This window comes from Notolepis coatsorum, assembly GCF_963971535.1.
Source record: "Notolepis coatsorum genome assembly, chromosome: 13".
Lineage (NCBI taxonomy): Eukaryota > Metazoa > Chordata > Actinopteri > Aulopiformes > Paralepididae > Notolepis > Notolepis coatsorum.
The window spans coordinates 115,075,070-115,083,731 of NC_140177.1; positions in this window are offsets into that span (position 1 = coordinate 115,075,070).

Below are 8,662 nucleotides of genomic sequence, written 5' to 3' on the forward strand. Positions count from 1 at the left end.
CCAGAGTGACTGCATCACAACACAACACAGCATCGAGTAACTAACTTACTAACTTCCTAACCAGAAACAGGTGTTGGCCAATCAGAGAGAGCGTCTCCGCAAAATGCGGCTATGGAAATTATAGACGCTGCTGCTTAGACCGCTTCAAATCGCGCCCGGCTTCCATCATAATACATCATATTTCAACGTACAGCGCGTTACGCACTGATTGGCTGCGACGGATACAGCGATGAAACAGTGCACGTGCACTCAGAGCGCTATTGCGTCTAGCCCGAGAGAAATACGGCTAGGAGAAATGCGTCTACGGTAACGGAACGTATTCTCTATCAGACAGTGAGTCACTTCCTGTTCAGGAAAACGATTATTTATATTTGATATATTAACGTTATATTGTGCATTGGAAACACAAACATACTTAAAATTAGTAAATATTATTCATTTTAAACATGTTTATATTATTTATAGGGCTATAAAACAAAAAACAAACAAATATATTTCTTGTTCTGCTCTCTTTTAACCAGGGTTAAACAGGGGGGGCGGCGCCCGAGCGCCCCTAGTGGCCAGCCGCCACTGCCTGAGACAGTAACTGTTCAGTGTTCTCTTGGATGTGGACCTGAGACTGTAGTAGCTGCTCAGTGTTCTCTTGGATGTGGACCTGAGACTGTAGTAGCTGTTCAGTGTTCTCTTGGATGTGGACCTGAGACTGTAGTAGCTGTTCAGTGTTCTCTTGGAGGTGGACCTGAGACTGTAGTAGCTGTTCAGTGTTCTCTTGGATGTGGACCTGAGACTGTAGTAGCTGTTCAGTGTTCTCTTCATTCATGGAACCGTTACACTGAGCTTGCACTGAATTTGTTGAGAAACCTGCTTCTGCAGCAGTCTGTGTGTGAGCAACCAGTCAGCAGCATTGTGAATTCAGAGATTCACTAAAAGACACATTGAGAGACAGGTTTGTGTGTGGATTAAGAAATTAAGGTGCACAGAAGAACCTACTGACAGAGAGTGATTTGACACTGGAGAGAGCTGTCAATATCAGTGTAACAATGTTAATGGCATCAAAGGAAGGGCACAGAAAATTACGATAAATCTGGTTTTAAAAGAAATACTGGAAATTACAAAAAGAAGAGACATGTTCATGCTGTTGAACAAGGAGAACAGCTAGTGACTCCTCAGATGAAGAGGAGAGGATAAATCTCCTCCTCTGGTCATTATTTGGGTAGAACACACATGTTGAATGCATTTGGCAGACTTTTTATTTTTTTTGAGTAATTTTAATCTAGATTAATCTAGAAATTCTAGATCAATTCCAGGATTAAAAAGAAATTAATCTATGCCCAGCTCTAGTTTATCTAGAACAACTGCTCGAAGTGATGAACACCTATGTATATATGAAAACTGTTGTTTATCTAGAACAACTGCTCGAAGTGATGGACTGTCATGGACACCTATGTATATATGAAGACTGTTGTTTATGAGGGCAACCAGGGAACCATTGTGATTGCTAGGAACCCAGTGTGCCGACATAGATGTAAACATGTCGATATAAAATATCATCAGAGAAGAAAGAATGACACTGATTTATTGTCCAACGGATGACATGGTAGCAGACACTATGAGGAAACCTGTTGCAAATCGAAATTGAAGAGATTTGCAGAGGTCATGTTTAACGTGTAAATATTGACTGCCATACTCTTTTGATGTTTTTGGATTGTATTATTTTCTTTGTAAAATGTTTTTCGGAGAAGTTATCCAGTATGCTAATACAACCCTAAGTGGGAGTGTTAAAGTTAGAGGTTCTATGTAGGATTGTTAGTAACTGTCTAACTGCATATATAACTGTTTCCACTAGAGGGCGCTCTAGGCGGAGCCACTCATGATACCACCAGGTGGCGAGTATAAAAAGAGATGTCTCCTCCCCCTCTATCTCTTTCTCCACCAGCCTCTCAGTGAGAGGAGAACTCATGTGCTGCTGCTCATACCATGTGAATGAATAAACCACGCCAAAGGCTAAAGATAGAAACCATGGCCCTCATTCATCAACGTGACGTGGAAAATGTTCTATTTCCACACGTAAGCACAGAATTTAGAATGAGTGCACGCACAAAATAAACGGGATTTACCACACGTGCGTACGCAGGTTCTACGCACACCTGTCATGATAAATATCACCTTGGCCCTGCGCCGAGGCTAGTGCACACTTTCACGTATTTGCATACCAAAACCGCCCCGATTAACCATATACGGTAATGGACCACCCCCATGAAATGTGGAAAAGTGGACTAAGCCGAGGGTGTTGTACACTGTCGGATATTATATCTATTAACTTCCTAAAAGACCATTGCTGCCTGGACACCGCAAACACTAATAAAGACCATTAACCACTGTTTTGCTTGCCCGTTAGTGTCATTAATGCATGCTGGAATAAGAATGCCTTTCTTAATTTATTTTTAATATTAATAATTATTATAATACAATAAAAGACAGCTCCGTCTTTTAATACACATATATTGTACAGTAACGTCAAATAAATACTACAGTCCCCGCTGAAATAAAGGTTCTGCACGCACATACCAGCAGTGATCTACAGCATAAAAGATAGCCACTTTATAATACTATTCTGAGTAGATAATTCATCTGTATCGCAACAGAGTCACGGATCTGGTCGGGGCAGGTAGCATTATGTCGGGAAAATCCTTATGAAATAAACAAAAGTGAATTAAAGAATTTAAAAACAAAGTTTAGCATATTAAATCGTTTTATAAGCTTTCTGAGTAGATAATTCATCTGTATCGCAACAGAGTCACGGATCTGGTCGGGGCAGGTAGCATTATGTCGGGAAAATCTTTATGAAATAAACAAAAGTGAATTAAGGAATTTAAAACGAAGTTTAGCATATTAAATCGTTTTATAAGCTTATAGCTTTTTTCGTGCTGATTGGAGAAGGGTCCAGCTGCAGAGCCGGAGAGCAACTCTCAGGGCCAAGATAGCACTTATACTATTTTGAGAGAGACAGCAGAGAGACAGACAGCAGAGAGACGAACAGACAGACAGACACTGTTCCACAGTGTGTGTGTGTGTGTGTGTGTGTGTGTGTGTGTGTGTTTGTGTGTGTGTGTGTGTGTGTGTGTGTGTGTGTGTGTGTGTGTGTGTGTGTGTGTGTGTGTGTGTGTGTGTGTGTGTGTGTGTGTGCGTGCGTGCGTGCGTGCGTGCGTGCGTGCGTGCGTGCGTGCGTGCGTGCGTGCGTGCGTGCGTGCGTGCGTGCGTGCGTGTGTGTGACTACTAGTCTAATGGTAGAGACTCAGCCCCCCCCCCCCCCCCCCCCCTCTGGACCACCTCCTAGTAGATACTTCTCTAGGAAGAAGACGAAGATGAGGATTAAGGCGAGACACTGCAGGTGAATAGGCAAATATATTTTTTTTGTTGATTTTGAGATTTTGTTATATTTTGCTTCCTAAACATGTCTTCTATGACACTAGTGACAATAAAACGTCAATAACACACATTTAGTTGTTCATTTTACTTCATTTTGCCTTATTGCATCCATAAATGTCCACATATTTAATGAGGAAGTGCCTCATTTGCATATATAAACATACATTTCAGGAAACTTGTCTCTACTAGGAGGTGGTCCAGAGGGGGGGGGGTCTCTACTGGGAGGTGGTCCAGAGGGGGGGGGGGGGTCTCTACTAGGAGACTAGTGGTCACACACACACACACACTGTGGAACAGTGTCTATCTGTCTGTCTGTCTGTCTCTCTGCTGTCTGTCTCTCCGGCTCTGCAGCTGGACCTTCTCAAATAAGCACGGAAAAGCTTTTAAGCTCATAGCTCCAATTTGGGTCCCAAATTGCGGTACAAATGAAGGATGTGTCTCGGGTAGTGGACTCTAGTTAATATTATGTTCTCTCTGCAATTAGACTGCCCCTCATTCATTCATTCATCCCTATCTGATGCTATCTCTGAAAACAGTTCCTGTGAGCGCAGTCAGTGCACCCGATAACGCTATATATATAAACCTGCATTCATTCGGAGAGAAAGACCTATTCCACATGCTATTTAGGGTTTGACAATAATTACACTAATATCGCTATTTCACAATGAACTATAATGAATTACGGGGGTCATACAGAACACGCGCCAGTGTCTTTATTTCCGCGTTGAAACAAATGCATGTACTGAGGAGCGCTTGTGCCGTAGTAACGATATTCTACCACTGGGCGTCAGCTAAGCATGCTCAGAGCTGTGCGTACACATAAGCACGAAGTCAAGTTCAAGTTGAAATTGATGAATCCCACTCTTTGCTTAGAAATGGTCGTACGCACAGCTTAAGCACATATCTGTGCGTAAGTCACGTTGGTGAATGAGGGCCCATGCCTCTTGACCACATTATTGTCGCCCCATAGCCAGATTCTGTCAACACCCATTTTATGCCAATTTTGTATGCCTGTCTTTTTTGCTGCTGAGAAGCACTTCTTGTATGAAAGGTGCTATACAAATAAAGTTTATTATTATTATATTATTAATTAAATGTAAAATGTGCATTGTGCATTTTCTGTGGGAAGTTTGCATGTTCTCCCTGTGCTCGCAAGGGTTTCCCCCTTAAAAGAAAAACAATGCAAAAACATCCAGAACAGATCGCTAACGCTGCCCTTGGGGGGAAGGACGACGAGATGGGTCAAGTGCAGAGAGGACATTTCAATGGCGACCCAAAAAAAAGAATGCATACGTGTCACCCATCTCACATGTGTGTGTATGCTGCATGACTGTTTGTTGACATGTATGTATGTATGTATGTATGTATGTATGTATGTATGTATGTATGTATGTATGTATGTATGTATGTATGTATGTATGTATGTATGTATGTATGTCTGTATGTATGTATGTGTGTGTGTGTATGTATGTATGTATGTATGTATGTATGTATGTATGTATGTATGTATGTATGTATGTATGTATGTATGTATGTATGTATGTATGTATGTATGTATGTATGTATGTATGTATGTATGTATGTATGTATGTATGTATGTATGTATGTATGTATGTACAGGTATGTATGTATGTATGTATGTATGTATGTATGTATGTATGTATGTATGTATGTATGTATGTATGTATGTATGTATGTATGTATGTATGTATGTATGTATGTATGTATGTATGTATGTATGTATGTATGTATGTATGTATGTATGTATGTATGTATGTATGTATGTATAGTCAAGTCAAGTCAAGAGTCAAGTCAAGAGTTTTATTTGTCATGGCATACAAGTATACAATGAAATGCGGGTGGTCTTGCCCGCAACAATGTGCAATACAGTGGTACAACATGTAATAGAATCCAATAAAAAACAACATTGTGCAATAAACAGGTAACAGGTAACATGGTGGGACATCTCGGTATCTGTACATAGTTATTTACAGGGCATATAGGACATGCTAGGTAGCTTAGGTAGTGCAATACACTGTTACTGTTGTTATACTAATATTAAAGTGACCTTTCCTTTTTGGCCATAAGTGTGGGCGTGTGCGGCATGAGTGTGTGTCTGCTCATGTTAAAGTGTTAAAGTGGCTGCTGGTGTGTGAGCGTGCACAGCGTGTGTGTGCTCATGTGTGCTTGTGTGTGGATAGATCAGTGTTCTGTGGCACTCAGTGTTCATTGTTCAAGGGGGGGGGGAAGAAGCTGAGCCTAAGCCTCTCTGTCCTAGTAGCTGGGGTTCGCAGGCGTCTGCCTGACCTCAGCAGCTGGAACAGGCTGTTGTTGGGGTGGTGGGGGTCTTTCATTATTCTGCAGGCTCTGGATTTGCACCTCTTGTTGTATAGAACCTGCAGGGGAGGTAGTGCAATACCCGTGGTACGCTCGGCTGAGCGCACCACTCTCTGTAGGGCCTTCTTGTCCTGTGCCGTGCTGTTTCCATACCAGGCAGTGATGTTTCAAGTCAAGATGCTCTCTACAGCTCCGGAGTAGAAGGACTGGAGTATCTTCCCCGATACTCTGAACTTCCTTAACTGTCTCAGGTGGTAGAGGCGCTGCTTCGCCTTTTTTACAACTGTGTCTATGTGTGTTGACCATGTCAGATCCTCTGAGATGTGGACCCCCAGGTACTTAAAGCTGCTCACCCTGTCCACGGTAGCCCCGTTTATCATCAGTGGTGTGTGTGTCTCCTGCTGTCCTCTCCTATAATCCACGGTCAGCTCCTTGGTTTTACCAATGTTCAGGAGCAGGCTGTTGTCCTGGCACCAGCGTTCCAGTACCTCAACCTCCTCCCGGTAGGCCTTCTCGTCGTTGTCCGAGATCAGCCCCACCACCACTGTGTCGTCTGCGAACTTCACTATGGAGTTGGAGCTGAACTTGGCCACACAATCGTGTGTGTAGAGTGAGTACAGCAGGGGGCTCAAAACACAGCCCTGGGGGGACCCGATGCTCAGGGTGATGGTGTTGGAGGTCTGACCCCCCACCCTGACCGCCTGGGGTCTTTCACTCAGAAAGTCCAGTACCCAGGCGCTCAGGGCGGAGCTCAGACCCAGCTCGATCAGCTTGTCCACCAGTCTGGTGGGGACTATGTATGTATGTATGTATGTATGTATGTATGTATGTATGTATGTATGTATGTATGTATGTATGTATGTATGTATGTATGTATGTATGTATGTATGTATGTATGTATGTATGTATGTATGTATGTATGTATGTATGTATGTATGTATGTATGTATGTATGTATGTATGTATGTATGTATGTAGGGGAGAGTGGGGTGAGTAGTGCCAAGGGGCATGTAGTTCCACCCCTGTTATCTAGAAAACCATAGAAGAAGTTGGTCATGTGACAACATATTTTTTAAGAGGCATCCATTTCACTCAACCTGCAGAGAAGGGAGACACCTGGCTTGAGAGGTAAGCACATTTAAGTTCAAAAAACAGTTTTTTGCCCTCCTAAGTAAAATTTGTATGATCAAGGTTTTTTTATTGCTGTGTTTGAACAATTATAGCCAACTGCAGGAATATCTGCAAGATGCTTTTACCGCTTTTGAGATTAAAATGATCTGTTTTACGTAAAATTATCAATGGCACAATTTACCCCAGTGTATTCTCTCTAATGTCACAACTTACCCCGCACCGGGGGCAAGTTGTGCCACAAAACCACTTTTTTTTCTAAAGCTATATTTCTGAAACAGTTTATTTAAGATCCAAAGTGATTGTCCCCAGGGATGCACAACATCCTAAACGATATGTACATATTTTAGTTGGGGGCATTACTGTAATCCCCTTGCTTTAAAGGCACTTTAAGTAAAAAGTGGAACTACTCAACCCACTCTCCCCTATGTATGGATGTATGTATGTATGTATGTATGTATGTATGTATGTATGTATGTATGTATGTATGTATGTATGTATGTATGTATGTATGTATGTATGTATGTATGTATGTATGTGTGTGTGTGTCAGTGTGTGTGTGTGTACTGTATGTGTGAGTGTGTATGTGTGCGAGTGTGTGTATGTGTGTATGTGTGTCAGTGTGTGTGTGTGTGTGTGTGTCTTTTTCTGCGTTCCCCTTTCTCTCTTCTCATATCATTTTTATCACAGCTCAATCTAAATAACGTTGAGCCAAAACGGCAGGTTACTCGCAAACCATATAGACAAGATACCCGCCTATGATACCAGACCGAACCGTCTGAAAGAAGATCTGCTCTCAGGCTGAACTTCTTATCACCCATCAACACTCCAAACAAACAAACAAACAAAAACTAAAAGAGAGGAGAAAGAGAGAGCATGAAAGAATGGGAGATGAAGAGATAGTTAAGGGAAGGAGGGAAGTAGAAGTTACATAGAAGGAGAGAAAGTGAAAAGGAGGCTTAGATGTGTGTGAAAGAGAGAGGAGTGAGAGTGAGTGAGTGTGTGTGTGAGAGAGAGAGAGAGAGAGAGAGAGAGAGAGAGAGAGAGAGAGAGAGAGAGAGAGAGAGAGAGAGAGAGAGAGAGAGAGAGAGAGAGAGAGAGAGAGAGAGAGAGAGAGAGAGAGAGAGAGAGAGAGAGGCCGGGAGGGGTGAGACATTTTTTATTTATACATTTCTTTATACTATTTGAGACTACAGCTACATTATAAGTTAGCGGGCTGGCTAATATCAAAGTGGTTACGCCGCACTCATCCAGTTCCTTTCTTTACTTTTCTATCCCCAGGCCACCATAATGCTCAATGACTCTATGTAACATCAACCCATCCATCTACACTCATTGCACACACATCCACATGCACACGCTCACCTTAACACTCACTTTAGACACTTTAAACACTTTAACACTACATCATATTTATCTATTTATTAAAGAGATTTGCACTACATCCATACCTCATTTTGCATCTTGCCTTTTTTGTACCTCATTGTCTGCCTTTGTACCTCATTGTCTGCATTTTTACTTCATTGTACTTTCATTGTACTTAGGTTGTACTTTAGTTTGTATATTCATATTGTATATTGTATAGTGTTGGGACTTATTCCTCTTTGACTAACTTTTTTTTACTGTATGAAGCAAATTCTCAGGGGCTCATACAGAGCCAAGCATTTCACTATAATGTACTTTATACGTGACAAATAAAAACAAACTTGAAACTTGAACTTGAAACTTGGTACGTCATCATGTTTATAATGTTTTTTTCTTTTGAAATA